General features: G+C 42.4%; 1 protein-coding gene across 2 annotated transcripts in view; it reads right to left on the bottom strand.

Annotated features, from left to right (window-relative positions):
* Map2k5 (mitogen-activated protein kinase kinase 5) overlaps positions 1-15,530 on the bottom strand; it is a 238,473-nt gene that overhangs the window by 157,847 nt on the left and 65,096 nt on the right. The gene's annotated exons all lie outside the window — the stretch shown is intronic.

Consider the following 15,530-nt stretch of genomic DNA (forward strand, 5'->3'; position numbering starts at 1 on the left):
AACAAAGTTACTTGACATCATTAGGTAACCTACAGAGTGGCTAAGGACACAGTGTCAACCCACACATTTCTGCAACAATGGGGATATACCTGGTGCTCTCAAGGCAAATGGCCCATGCTAGCAACGCGTATTTCTGTGGTGCTAAATGGTTTATGAAATGATTATATATCTTAAAATACTGCTCAAAAGTCACACTGTTATTATTACTCTCCTCTTAAAGATAGAGTTCTGAAGCATGAGGAAGTTAAGCAGTTTGCCCAATGCCCAAGTGCACGGTAGCAGAACTAGACCTTCAAACTCTGTCAGGTTTTCTGGCCCCGGATCCCCTGTTGTGTCACTGTGTGTGTCTGTGGTCATTCAGTTCTGGCCCTGGATCCCTTGTTGTGGATTGTGTGTATCTATGGTCATTCAGTTCTGGCCCTGGATCCCCTGTTGTGGATTGTGTGTGTCTGTGGTCATTCAGTTTTCTGGCCCTGGGTCCCCTGTTGTGGACTGTGTGTGTCTGTGATCATTCAGTTCTGACCCTGGATCCCTTGTTGTGTCATTGTGTGTGTCTGTGGTCATTCAGTTCTGACCCTGGATCCCTTGTTGTGTCATTGTGTGTGTCTGTGGTCATTCAGTTTTCTGGCCCCGGATCCCTTGTTGTGTCATTGTGTGTGTCTGTGGTCATTCAGTTTTCTGGCCCCGGATCCCCTGTTGTGGATTGTGTGTGTCTGTGGTCATTCAGTTTTCTGGCCCCGGATCCCTTGTTGTGGACTGTGTGTGTCTGTGGTCATTCAGTTTTCTGGCCCCAGATCCCTTGTTGTGGATTGTATGAGTCTGTGGTCATTCAGTTTTCTGGCCCCGGATCCCTTGTTGTGGATTGTATGAGTCTGTGGTCATTCAGTTTTCTGGCCCTGGATCCCTTGTAGCATTGTGTGTGTGTCTGTGGTCATTCCCTTGTTGTGGCATTGTGTGTGTCTGTGGTCATGTATAAGCAGCAAAAGGAAGGTTTTTGCTTTTCTTTAAGGTACATAAACAGAGAAATTATATCGCTATATTTTATCAAAATAATCACCAGTCACAGGATGAGTTCTGACTATGGCTTTTAATATAATTTTTCATAAGAAATACAGCTATGGCTTGAGCATGTGGCTCATTTTCCCCTTAAACAGGGAAGTAGGCTCAGTGTGGAGTTTGAATGAGAATGGCCCTCAAAGGCTCATAAGTTTCAATGTTTCCAATTGGTGAAACTGTTTGGGAAGAATTAGGAAGTGTGGCTTTGTTGGAAGAGATGTGTCACTGCGACAGGCTTTGAATATTCTCAGTGTGTCTTGCCTTTCCAAATTATAGATCAAGATGTAAGCTCTCAGCTGTTTCTGCTGCCATAACTTTACTCTATCATCATAGACTCTATCCTTCTAAAATCATAAGCCATGAATGAAACACTTTCTTTTTAAAGCTGCCTTGGTCATGGTGTTTTATCACCATAATAAAAAAGTAATTAAGACATTCAGATACACTGAAATAACGTAACCTAGATTAAGAAATATTAATGGGATTGAGGCTATACCTCAGTGGTAGAGTACTTTCTTGTCCAGCATATATAATGTACAGTATTAGATGACCAGCATAAGAGAAAGAAGGAAGGAAAGAAGGAAGCAAGCAAGCAAGCATTCATTCATTCATTTATGGAAAGTAAGAAATTGAGATTTGCAGAAATAAAATCATTTTCTATCAAGACCTAATGTGTATAAATGAAATGGGGCCTTTTACATACACACTGCATGAACTACATATTCTCACCATTATTGGGATATAAACAATTTTACATAAAAATTTTAAATGAGCTATGTAACACAAGCAGGTATTGTAACTGCAAACCCATAAAAGTACCAAACCCAAAAGAACTGGGAAGAACTGCATCTGCTCCCTGGAGGATTTCACATATTCTCATCATGCAACTCCATGGAGGATTTAAACTTTCCTATCATGCTGTTAGTGGCTGAGATGTGAGTGGACAGCGCCAGTGTCCACTTATACTATACTAGTATATAGTACATACTATATTTTCCCCAGTGGCTGCAGAAGTTGTTGGTCTATGTCCTTTAAAATATATGTGAGGAATTTAGATGCTTTTTCCAGGTAAATATCAATAATTCAATATATAAGCTTAAATAATAACATTATTTCCACTGGTATATCATAGATGCTTCCAACTTCAGCTTTTTAAAACACTGAGTATTAGATCACTAGCCAAGGACTAAAGTTTGATGACAAGAAATCTGAAGCTGTGGGGAAAGCAGTGTTGGTACTTTGAACAAGGGGCAACACATGGACTTCTGAGACCAGCTGTGGCGATAAGAACTTGATTAGCTGAGAGCCCAGCATACATACACCTCACTGGGTAGTTTGGCAACTTAATTAGCTTGTCAAGAAAGCCGATCTCTTTCCCAAAAGAAAGGTCTCCCATTTCCAAGTGAATTAAAAGAGAGACTTGATGATTTAATTATGACGCACGCTAATTCATCCATGCAAGTTTGGGTTCCATTTCGAGCAATAAAGAAGCCTTGTGGCTTGGTTTACAGTCTGGTGACAGGGCCGATTTCACATTTAATCATCGGGGAGAAATGGATGACAAAGGCAAAGTCAGGCATGAGCTAAGCCAACTCCCTCAACTCTGCAATCAGCATGCTACCTGGAGAAAGAGTTTGTTTACTTTCGGCAGATAGAACGTCTCAATTGTCTTGACCTTCCTCAGCACATTAACTGTAAAGTGATTAATGAAGTCTGAATGGAGGCTCTGGTTACACCAAAAGACAACTATACACCTCTGCAATGTTTTAATTAACAGCTAACGCTTCAAATTAGTTTGTTGTTGCCACAGTAATTACCTGTTCCAAAGAGCGAAGGGAGGAAGCACTTGTATGAAGCATTTCTGAGTGCTTCTCCCTGCCTGCTCCACCTGCCTTTTGGGACTAGTCCCCCTGGAAAACTGAACACACAATATAGACACCTGGGGATGGCACAAGATGGAATAGTCTGGTGTAAATGTTTGAATATGAGAAGCCTGTGAGGGATTTTTTCTTAATTAAATCATTTGAAGTGGGAATATCCACTTTTAATCCAGATCTTTTGAGGTGGGAAGATTCACTTTGACCTAGGCCACACCTTCTGCTGGCAGCCTATATAAAGGACATGCATGAAGGAAGCTTGGTAAGTCTATTCCTTCACTGGCATTAGAGCCTCTTCAGGATTCCGGCATGTACTGAAGACCAGCTGAGCCATCCAGCCTTTGGACTGAACAACTACTGGATTGTGGGACCTTCCATTGGTAGACAGCCACTGTTGGACTGGCTGGACCACAGCCTGTCAGTCATTCTAATAAACCATATACACACACACACACACACACACACACACACACACACACACACACACTGTAAAAACAATAAATTCATTCCATCAGTTCTGTTCCTCTAGAGAACACTGACTAATACATTGGGTTTTGTTGGTTTGTTTGTTTTGTGATTCTGGGTTCAAGGCCAGGTCCCCAAACATGCTAAGCAAGCACTCTCCCATTGTGCAACATTCTCAGCCCTCCTATTTTCTGTCTTGGTCAGGAACAATTCAGGTGTGGGAACAATGATGTTGGTGTCAACATTTAATGTCAGACCAGAGTTTCCTGAACTAGCAGAGAGTGCAGAAAACTGTCCAGGCCAATCCTTCCTTCTTTACCAGAAACACCCAAAAGCCAGATTGAGTAACAGGCAAGCTCAGGAAAACCCAAGAGTGTAAACTGCAAAAGACACGCCAAGGGTAGGACTGAGCATATGGAGTGGTTCTTGCTGTTCTAACCAGACTTGAGATCTGTGTTGACCGTGTCTATCTCACTCACTCACCACAACTGTAAAGCAGAAATACCACTTGACAGTAACTTCTGCTAGGTGAGAAAGAATGTCTCAGTCTCTTTGGGTTAACAAGAAAACATAAGCTACCCTAGGAAGCACCCATGTAGTTTCCTTTAATATACATTCGTATGGCTGCGCAAGCTGCTCCAACATTCAGGAGGCTGGTAGATCATGAGTTTATGGCCAACCTGGGCTACACAGTGAGTTTTAGTTAATCTGTACTATGAGACCTGGTTTCAAAAAAAAGTATACATATGCATATATATCCATATGCATGGAATATATGCATCCATATGCATGAAAATATGTATACATTTGTGTGTGAATATAACTATGCATTTGTAGATATGTATACATATGCACATATATATTATACATACACATACATATGTGTGTGTATCTATCTATCTATCTATCTATATATAGATATATGTGCAACATCAATGTGAATTTATATGATGGTCCCCACTACACTTCAGAAGATGTCCCTGCACTGTGTGCCACACTGGGCATACATATGATGGTACTCTCATATCATCATCTTTCTATTCTTATGTTTAGCACAAGTGCTTGCCCATAGTAGATGCTCTATGCTTAATGGGGGGGGGGGGGAATCCTGTCATCCACGTACATTTAATTCCATAATCTGACAGGTAGGTGCTATCATCATCATTGTCATCATTGTCATCATCATCATCATCAATCATCACCATCGTCATCATCATCATCAATCATCACCATCACCACTACCACCACCACCACCTTTCCCAGGAAGATTTCTAACTACTGAATCCAAAGTCCTTATGAGGATTTCACAATCTGGTTATCTCATATATCTGTTTCTGACAACTTTTCTTATCTCTAGTTATCACTCCCCTATACTAAACATGTTCCTGCCTCAGGGCCTTTGTACCTACGCCAGAAGTCAGGACCATTCTTTCTCTAATGTTTACTTGGCATTCTCTACCTGCCTTTGCCTCCCAAGTGCTGAGATTAAAGAGGTGTGACAGCGTGTGTGCTCTGTTAAAAATCTCTGCTCTATGTAGAATTCTGTTTGCTTTTTCAGTTCTATTTTTATTATTTATGTCTTCTCTTTGTTAAGATTGAGGAACTAGCTTTTGGTTTTGTTGACTTGTTTCTTGACTCCATGACTAATTCTTTGATTTCTAGGGTGTACTCTCTACCCCTGTTTGTTGTGTCTTGAGCTGTGTTAAACTGACCAGTGCCCTGCTCTAAGCATGACTTAGCTGTGTCTCCTGATTTCACACTTGGCATTTCCTTTTCTGTTCAATTGTAGATATTTTTATTATGATGTATTACATGATTGATAAGTTATTCAGACGTATGCATTTCCACTTCCCAATATCTGAGTGTGTTTAACTTACTGATGACAGCTAACCTAATTGTTGTTACTAGAAAACATGAGCTGTATGTTACAGGTTGGACTGAGATTTGCTTTGTGCCCTAGTAATAATTCGGGTTTTGTTCGTTTTTCTTTTTTTGAAAAAATGTATGCCTAAAAAAAGAAGTATGTGTATATTTTCAACTTAATTGGTGTACATTTCCATACACAATCAGAAAAACACACTCGGCCTGTGTGCCAAGATTTCACCTATCAGGCTGGAAGGATGACACAGTGCGTGTGCCACTCCCCACTGGCCCCCCCACACACACTTGCAGAGGACTTGGGTTTGGTTCCCAGCATCACACTGGGTAGACCATAGCCATGTGTTACTCCAGTTCTAAAGGATGACAACCTCTTCTGGCCTCTTCAGGCAACTGCATCCATGTGGTACATGTATAGACAGGCAGTCACACACAAACACATGAATAAAAACAACTCCCAAAATATTTTGCTAAGTCAGTCATCTTTCCTTATACCATCATATAGCAGTCCTTTCTAATCCCTAGTAATCATTTTTGCCTTTTAGTTTGTCATATGTCAATACATAAGCTTTTGAGAAAAAGGTTTTGTTGTTGCTACTATTATGTTTGTCTTAGATCTTCCCATCTTTTCTTTCAACTTTATTGTGTTTTCACAATTTCTTGTAACCTAATCTAAAATAGCAAATAGCTATATTAAAAAAAAACCCTCAATCTAACTAATCTATTAAGTGGCAATCTCCATTTGTATTTATTATAACTGCTGATAGAGTTGGGATTTATTCCTACCACTCTACTCATTTGTCCCACGTCTCTCTCCTTTACTCTGCCTACTTTTTAATGTCACCTACACCATTTTTATATCTGAGAAACTTAACAAAATATAAAGTTGACTGTTCTCTACCCTTTTCCAAACCAGGTCAAAACCTTAGACCGTCTTAACTGCAACCACCCCTTCTCATCTTAATGCATCATTTTGTGCAAGCAGTGGGCCAAGTTCAAAGGCCCAGGGTGGAAATGTGTGTGGAAGAAGAATGAGCAGCAGGCTTAACTGAGAGACATGAGCCAAAGAGGCTGTGGGAAGTTGGGCTGTCATGTCACCTAGCCATGGTGAAGTCTCTGGCTTTCACTCCAAATTGTAGAAGGCACAGATAGAAGCAGAAAGCTAATTTGAGAATGGGCACTAGCTGCTGGATGGTGAGACTGAAACTGAGGGTGTGCTGACGAACTGTTGCGTTGTCCCCCCACAAGGGGTGAGAGGGACTTGAGCTGAGGGGCACAGAAGGCAGGGATGCAAGGTGATCAGCTTCCTCTCTAAAGATTCATTATGTACACAGTGTTCTGCCTGCAGGTCAGCAGAGGGCACCGGATCCCATTACAGATGGTTGTGAGCCACCATGTGGGTGCTGGGAATTGAACTCAGGACCTCTGGAAAAGTAGCAAATGCTCTTAACCACTGAACCATCTCTCCAGCCCCTATCTAAACTGAGGCCAGAGAGAGGAAAACCTGTGTTCACATTCCCACATCTGGACTGCCACGCAAGTGCATACCATGCACAAGACCAACCACATCTGTATCTTACAGTCTTTACTGAAATTATTTATGCTTAGAATTTCAAATTCTAGAAGAATCGCAAAAATGTGAGTCTTCCCAGCTGACTCCTGCTTACAAAATAAATAGCCTAAAGCTGAACATGCATTTCCTGGTAAAACCCATGCAATCCTATACAATTAAAGCAGACATCTGAGTTCTACAGCACTTCCTGCGTGTTAATTTCCCAACATAAGTTCAATAAAGTTATTTTAATTCATGTGCAAAGAGGATTTATTCTGGGGAGCATCTGGCTTCTCTGGTGACTGGGACACCAGAGGGAATTTAAGACAGGGACGTTGACCTACAACCTGATGCCAACACTTCATATTCGAGCATGACTCCGTGATGCTATAACTGCCAATCAACTCACCAAAAATGAGCATGAAAACACCCTTAGCACCCACTTTTCCTCCTACCTTGGAGAAAGTCCTCAATAGTAATCACAAGCACAGACCGAGTCACAGAAAGGAAACACCTGAGCGACAGTTCTGCCCCTGACCTGAGGGCTGGCAGGCTTGTTGTGTAAACTATGCCCACAGGAGTTTGCTTCCCACAGAGCTTATGGTAAGGTTAGTGAAAAGAGGGAGGAACACTCCGTGAATTCTTTAAAGAAAGCTATCAATTGTTGGAAATTTCTCCAAACAGGCGGGAATCACCTGGTCATAGAGAACACAACAGTAAGAACAGGAAGTAGATGGCGGTGTGTGTGTATGTGTGTGCTTATTTTGCTTCCTGGGTCTCAGAGGGCAGATAGGTAGGACAGAAAGAGAAAAGGCTTATTTACTCAGTGGTTAAGAGCACTGACTGCTCTTCCAGAGGACCAGGGTTCAATTCCCAGCACCTACACGGCAGTTCACAACTGTCTGTAACTCCAGTTCCAGAGGATCCAACATCCTCACACGGACATATACACAGGCAAAACCATGAATGCACATGAAATAAAAATAAATAATAATAAAATATAAAAATAAACAAAAGTTACAATGACAGCCGCTGTGTTAGCTGCCTGCAGAGACAGAGGCGGCTCTCCAGAATGATAAAACAGGTTCTCTGCTCTTCAGGCAATGATGTCCCTGATAGGTAGGTCCCCAGATGTCTGCCTTTCTTCCCAGAGCCTTGGAGCTTCCCAGTTTATACATCAGACCAGGGTTGGATGCCAGAAGGTAGGACCAAAGAGAAACATGGGAGATTTGACCAAAAGTTTGATTAGAAGACAAACCACTGCCTAAAAGGAGATTTAGGATTAGCCACCACTTTACTTAGGCAACTCTTCATTCTTACTAGCACAGCTCTTAACTAAGAGCTTCCATATTCAGATTAAATTATTAAATATAGCCCCTTATCAAAATGTATGGCAGTCATCATTAAAACCACCATGACGTAGAGTCATCAGTTTCCATATTTACAGATGGTGTAATTGCTGTTTAAATGATGATTATTTATTTATTAAAAAGTGCTGTGGGATGTTCTGTATGGCAAATATGTTGCTGATTAGTCAATAAATAAAACACTGATTGGCCATTGGCTAGGCAGGAAGTGTAGGCGGGACAAGGAGGAGAATAAAGCTGGGAAGTGGAAGGCTGAGTCAGAGAGACACTGCCAGCCGCCACGATGAGAAACAGCATGTGAAGATGCTGGTAAGCCACGAGCTACGTGGCAAGATATAGATTTATAGAAATGGATTAATTTAAGATATAAGAACAGTTAGCAAGAAGCCTGCCACGGCCATACAGTTTGTAATCAATATAAGTCTCTGTGTTTACTTGGTCGGGTTTGAGCGGCTGTGGGACTGGCAGGTGAGAGAGATTTGTCCTGACTGTGGGCCAGGCAAGAAAACTCTAGCTACAAAAAAGTACCTGTGTGTTTCACTCAGGTGTGGTAGCACATACCTGCTACACTGGCCGAGCCAGAAGGGTAAATAGTCTGGGGCAGCCTGGGCTAACATGAGGAGACATTGTCTCAAAAAACAAACAAAAACCAATAAAGTAAAAATAAAAGTTCTTGTGATTCCATGTAAACCTTTTAAAAATGGATGGAAGTCTTTCTCTGAAGTAGGTTTTCTCATTTCCAGTCACATACAGCCTTTGGGCTAAAAGAACAACTGGAGGAAAGGGAAGAGGAGGCAGAATCCCAAGGCCTGAGGAGCCACCCACAGGACCAGTCCCTGATGGAAAGGGACCCTGCAGTCCAAACTCATGAGGCAGCCAAATCTGAAGCCAATACAACACAAAGCAAGCCCTTCCTTACTGGAAGAAGTGAAGTGCATGACTGCCCGTGAGCAATACATGGACAAAACCAAGCACTTTCTGCTGTCTTGAGAGTCATTTAGAAATGAGTTTATTTTCATTAATTTCTCTGCATGTCATCTTTGAATTGCAATGGCATCTCCAGCAATCATATGCAAAGTAGCTGTGGGGTCAGCCAATGAAAATGTTTGGTCCTTTTCTTTGGAGTGTGGGAATAATAGTCAGTTGGAGAATTTTAAGAGTACTGTTGCATACTAAACTAGCCATAGCCATTCATAGGAAGAAAAAAAAAAATCAAACAGTCTCAGGGAAATCCACATTGACAGTTGCTGCCTTCCATAATAGATAAACACATTAGCCAGGCTCTGGCTGTTAGAACAGAAAATCCAAAGTAAACAGCAGTTGTAGAGAGAAGCTTCAAATCGTGAGCTATGCCAACTTTCCTTCTAAACCCCCTTACAGAACTTGACTACCAAGTGTAATGTAATCTGTGCTTAAGCAACACCCCCCCCAACTGTTTACATACCAAACCAAACATGTCATTAGGTTACAGACATTAATTTCAAGATATTGGTTGTATATAGTCCTCATAAATCCACCTAACATAAGACACTGGGAAGTTGGCTGGGTTAAAAAGATGTTCAGTCAGAGAAAGATGAGAGCAGCCTCCTGTTCGCTCCTCTGTCTAGTTGGGTGAAACACCCCTTTTCTCCTCATACCTCCCCCGAAGTTAATGTCATCAGGCTTCCATATTTCTTCCGTAAGTTGAAGCATCCTGCTTCGAGCCTTAACACTCTCCACATTAACTAGAGTAATGTCTTTTAATATATGGCCTAAATACCTTGGAGATAGGGGAAGCTCCCGTCACGGTGAACTCTCGATCAAAGGATCTGAAGGAAGGCAATGGGCAAAGCAGGGAAGCAAGAGACATCACAGCAGGAGAAGGAAGTTGAGTGGCTAAGCAATGCATGAGGGGAAATAGGAGCACTCTGAGGATGGACCAGATAGGGCCTTCTGCAGGAAGACCTTGAGTACGGGGTAATTGCTACTCAGTTCCCTGTAGAGTCAGCCGAGAATCACTTCTCCCAAACTGCCCACAAAGATGGGTACTTCAGAAATCCTTCTGTCAGGGCTTAGTATTCGGTTGTGTATGGTTTAGAACATACGTGTTATAAACTTTTCAACTTTTTCCTTATTTTGAGAATTTCATCCATGTATACAATGAAATATGGCCGTGTGTACTCCCATTTCTACCTTCAATCTTCATCTCTCTTTTTTCCTAACCCACACATCCAGTTAAGCTTGCTGCCCATGTGCATGGGTGTAGGGCCAACCACCGCAGCATGGCAACCTACCAGTGAATGCACCCTCAAAGAGTGACCGAGTCTACTGTCAAGAGCTCCTCAGTAAGCCTGCACGGCACCTATCCTACCTCAGTTATGCCAGAGGTTTGGCTGGCCCGATCTTGTGCTGGTGACCACAGCTGCTGTGAGTTATGGTCACCACAGCCATGTCACATCCAGAAGCCAGCACTTCACAGCACCCCTCCCGTGCTCTGACATCCCATAGGCCTTGGCGGTGGGGTTAACACAGGCATCCCATTGGGGTTGAGCACTCGGTCTCTCCTTAGGACTCTGGTCAGTCATGCATCTCTCCATTGGCTGCTGCCCACTTGGAAAACAAGCTTCTCCAACCAAGGCTGAGGGCAGCCCAGACCTGCTGGCACTGGGAGCTGGGGGTGGGGAGCACGAGAGGAAAGCTTGGCCAGGAAATATTTTTATATAGAGGCTATCTGCTTTGTACAAGAACTTGTCAGGGGGGTGTCTTAGCCATTCTGCAGCCAAGGAGTCAAGACCTGGCGAGGTTAATGGCAGCTTCAGATTTCTGTTTGATAAACATGGAGCAGGAAGTGGATCTGGGGCCTCGGAAGCCGAGCCTGAGCTTTGTGTGAGCCTGAACTGGCTGCCTCTTTCCAGCAGTCTTCCAGGCTCTCTGGATATGGCTGGTGCTGATTTTTAAAAAGCAATAGAAGAAATCGATCGAATGCCTCACTTTTCAGGGTTGCATTAACTTTTTCAGGCCACTGGGGTGCAATTTACTAAATTACCTCTTCTAGAACACTAAATAGTACCCTAGTGGGTCAAAGAGTAAATGCACCTCTGAAAAGTGAGCCATTTATTCCCTTCCCTGTAGTGCCAGATGTAATATGTCCCTTATGACAGAAATATCAACCTGCTTCCATTACAAACCAAGACACTGTCTTATACTGGATAAAACGAGTGTGGGGAAGCTTCAGAAGTGGGGGCGACAAAGTCTCTGCTACAATCCTGCTCACAAGGTTGCTGAAAAGTCAACTCGGCCTTACATGAAAACGCTTGTTTACCATTCAGTGCAGACTGACTTGACTTGAGACCTCAAAACAGAATGAGAACTATTTGAACTGAGAGTGTCAAAGCCGGAGATTATTTTGCTAGCTCTTTCACACCTACTGTGTGTTACAACTGAGCCCCAGCACCCACTGCCATATGCAGTAAGACAAAGCACCAACAGATGGCCCTTTGTCTGCATTTCACTGCAGGCTACCTCTTACCTAAAAGCAAAAGCACCCCTTCTAGGCCCCTAAGCCTGTGTCTGCTTTGGACTGCCAGAGGAACCGTTCTTAGGCAGCTTCACCCCCATGAGCTGCTATCTTCCAAAGCTGAAGTTTTAAGTTTTCAGCACTGTTAGCCCCTCACTCTTCTGGAAGACGGCAATGTGATGAGGAGAACAAGACGTTTAATTTAAGAATCACCCGGCTTCTAATTAAACTGCCATAGGCAGCTGGTTGGATAAGTTTTAATCAGTTTCAATCACCTATTGATTGGTATACTGAAGCCTAAAAAATTAAAAGTAAAAGATGATTGGGGAATTGTCCCATCTCAGAAGAACAGTAGAGGCCTCTGTAAATAACTCCTCTTTTAACCATCAGCTAAATGAACACTTCAATACTGCAGTACAAAGTCTTCTGCAAAATTACTTTAACTAACAAGCAGAAATTTATCAGCTTCAGCCAAAATCAATGCTGAAATCAATTTGAACACTGGTTGTGTCTAAAGGGGCTCATTGGCAATTTAGGGAAATTACACCATGTAAATGCCTGTGCTTTAATTGAACAGTTCCATCAACTAGGCTGTGATTGCTGTCCATTCATTTATTTACTTTCACTACAGCTACCATTCTGCAAAGGAATGGCTTTTGTCAGGCTGGAGAGAGGCACTTTATCTTCATTTTGTGCACTTTTGTGCATAACAGAGTTTGTGGAATGGACACATCATGACCAGGTCAAAATAAACCAGGAGAGACTTGTTACTTTAACATAAAAAAGGAACACAAACTACCACCAGACCTGCACCGCCTTCAAACCAGCCAGGAGGGATGAAGGTGGCCCACACTCAGCTCTGGCTCTGTGCCACTATCCTTTGAGAACATGGCATACTTTTTATTATATATTTAGTGATGTCTAACAACATATATATTGTGTAAGAATGTTCTCCTTGAAGAACTAGGTAACATTCTGATCTACAGAGTCCTCAGAGATCAGTCAAGAGAAGATCACAGTCTCTAATCCATTTAGGACGATGTGGCATAACACGGCCACATGCATTTTCCAAGTCAGATATGTAGAAGGAGGAAAAGGAGAGGGTAAATATGGTGGTGGGGTGACTAACTGCCTTATAAAGATCAGGAAGCCCAAACACTATGATTCCAGAGAAAGATGTTAAACACTCACCAAGTCACAACAATGAAAAACAAAACAAAACACTATAGGTAAAATTAGCAGGGAACCATATGAAATGATTAGAGGTCAGAGGTCCGCATCAACAGGTCTGACACTGAGTCCAAGTGCTCCCTCAAAGAGCTCAGGTTCCCAGGAAGGAGGAAGGACAGGAGACAGCGGCTAACTGGCATAGGCCGACAGTATGATACAGAGCCTGTGCAAAAAAGCACAACCCTGAGTCCAGCGGGAGCGGGAGCCCCCTCAAAAGGCTGGCATGAATCTGTCAGCTGAAACACACTCTGCTCATTTGAGGCCCCTGAAACCAAGCTGCAACTATTTTAAAGGAAAGTCACAGGGAAAGACTAAGAAATAAGCAAGCATGGGCCTGGGAGGTGAGCTGCTCTGAATCCTCAGGGAATCCATTTTCTCAGGGCTGCAGTCAGTCTTCAGTCAAATGAAGACTGGAGGCCTACTGTGCTCAGCCATCTCCAGCATCCTGGTGAAGTACTCTGGGCCTTGAGCCATTTTACTTGTGCTCTTAAGCTGCAGGGAAGCTGCTGATTGGCTGTTCAGTCAGTTACCCCAGACCTTGTTCTGCAAACATTCACTTACATTCATTTTTAAAAGAATTACCTTTTTTAAAAGTTAAAAGGGAGAAATAACTAGTGTGTATGAATTTAACTCAGTGTGAGCGTTTGTGGTAGTCATTCTGAGATTTTCTTCCATGTAATATTTTCAACCACACTATAAAGTTTCATTTGCTCTAGCTTTCTGTTGCTCAAACAATGTAAAGACACATCTTATTCATAGTTCTTAGCTAACTGTTTTGAAACTTAATTATAGTTTAATCAAACCTTTACATTTACTCCCTGAGAACCCTGCTCCTTTCTGCTGCTCCAGGCGGGTTGGAGCAGAAGTAGGGTGCTGAAGGCTGACGCCTATGTATTTCCCAAATACAACCAAGCCGATTAAAGTGCTTTATTGATTTTTGCCCGAAAGCAAATTCTAATTTTGTCAGAACAATGTTTTCACTGTATTATGTGAATTCACAAAACAAAACCATGCGCTGTGTTCTGAGTGTAACACCAAATACTTGGCTTTCGTGTGATGGACTCTGGCAAGGAAAACCATGGAAATGTTATAGTCAAGAGGATAGTATACAAAGTCATACTGAAAAAGCAAATAAATGCCAAAACAAACAAACTAATAAAACAAAATCACTTTAAGTTCAATATCTATAACCTAGCCCTCTACTGCTACCCTTTCTAGTTTAGTAACTGTTCCTGCAATCCCGAGTTAAAGTATATATCAGAGCCTGAACATGTTTCAATCCAGAAAGCCAGAAATTTCACATGGTGTAAGGACCATGGTCTCTTACACCAAAGCAGCCAACAACAGAGCAAAGGGGTGGGGAGGAGGAGAATGGCACACAGTATACACAGTGAATGCCTTTTGGACTTTGCAGCGAATTATTTTCCAAAAAGGCAATTTAAGTAAATGCCCTAGACACTGTGGTTCACAAATACTTACTTGTGCAATATGCCAACAAAGAAACTGTAATTTTCTAACATATCAACTACTGCAAAATAGACTTAAAATTTTAGTATGTCTTAGGAGTCAAGAAATGTACCACCTTCATTTGTACAACCATATAATTAATCTAGGGATTCAATTACTAAATTCTTTGCTTTTGATAAGTAAAGAGACCTAGAGGGTAGACCAGTCGCCAGTCATGCTAACTGGGGGCCAAAAGTGTACCAGCAATTGCTAAAGGGCTTCTAAATCAACCACTGGACAGAGTTCACCATTGACATGCACTAATTTCTGTTTCACATTAATAAAGCATTCACGCTAAAAATTATAAAAATCCAGAGAGTAAATGACGTAGAGAGAAAGTGTGGCTGAGAAGCACCCTTAGGTATTGGTCTAGGCACCAGAAGCTCTGGGCTGTACTCGTGACCTCGGAAACGCCCCTTCACCCCTCCACGCTTTTCCTTACTGGTTAAAGCAGAAACCAGTTTCCTCACCAGGTCTAAAGGCCTGGTGTGACCAGTCCTTGTCCACCTGTCCACTCTCCCCAAGCTTTCTCTGCCCCAACTACACTGGCCTGGATGCAACACCCCTGTGTCCATCGTGGTGGTCCGTTCTTTCTGGAAGGTTCTTCTCCCAGATTTTCTCATGACTATCCTCCAGGTCTCAGCTCAAATATCACTTCTTCAGGTAAGTCTTCCTTGGGCACCCCTTCTCCATGCTTCATAGCACCCTCAAGTACCTTCTTACTTTGCCATTTATTTCTCTGAGGCCCCTCTGTTTGGGACCCTAGACTGCATGAATTTAGAACAGTCCTGGTACACAGTGACACTCAGTAACTACTATTTCAGGGAATAAACGAATATATAACAAGATAAAATTTAACAGAAAAATGAAACAGTCTGGCATAAGGTATTTATGTTTGCTGGGTGCTACATTTGGGGGCTCTTCATTAGCTCTCTCAGACATAGGGGGATCTATGCAGTCAGTTTATGGCTAGGTCAGAGGAACAATTCTTTTCTCAGCAGTTCTGGGTAATAGCCACATCTTTCTGCGTATGCTAGGTAGTTCTTGAGTTACCCTACTATGGTGGTTTGAATAGGTATGGCTCCCACAGCCTCATGTGCTTA

Source organism: Peromyscus eremicus, chromosome 7 (genome assembly GCF_949786415.1).
Source record: "Peromyscus eremicus chromosome 7, PerEre_H2_v1, whole genome shotgun sequence".
NCBI lineage: Eukaryota > Metazoa > Chordata > Mammalia > Rodentia > Cricetidae > Peromyscus > Peromyscus eremicus.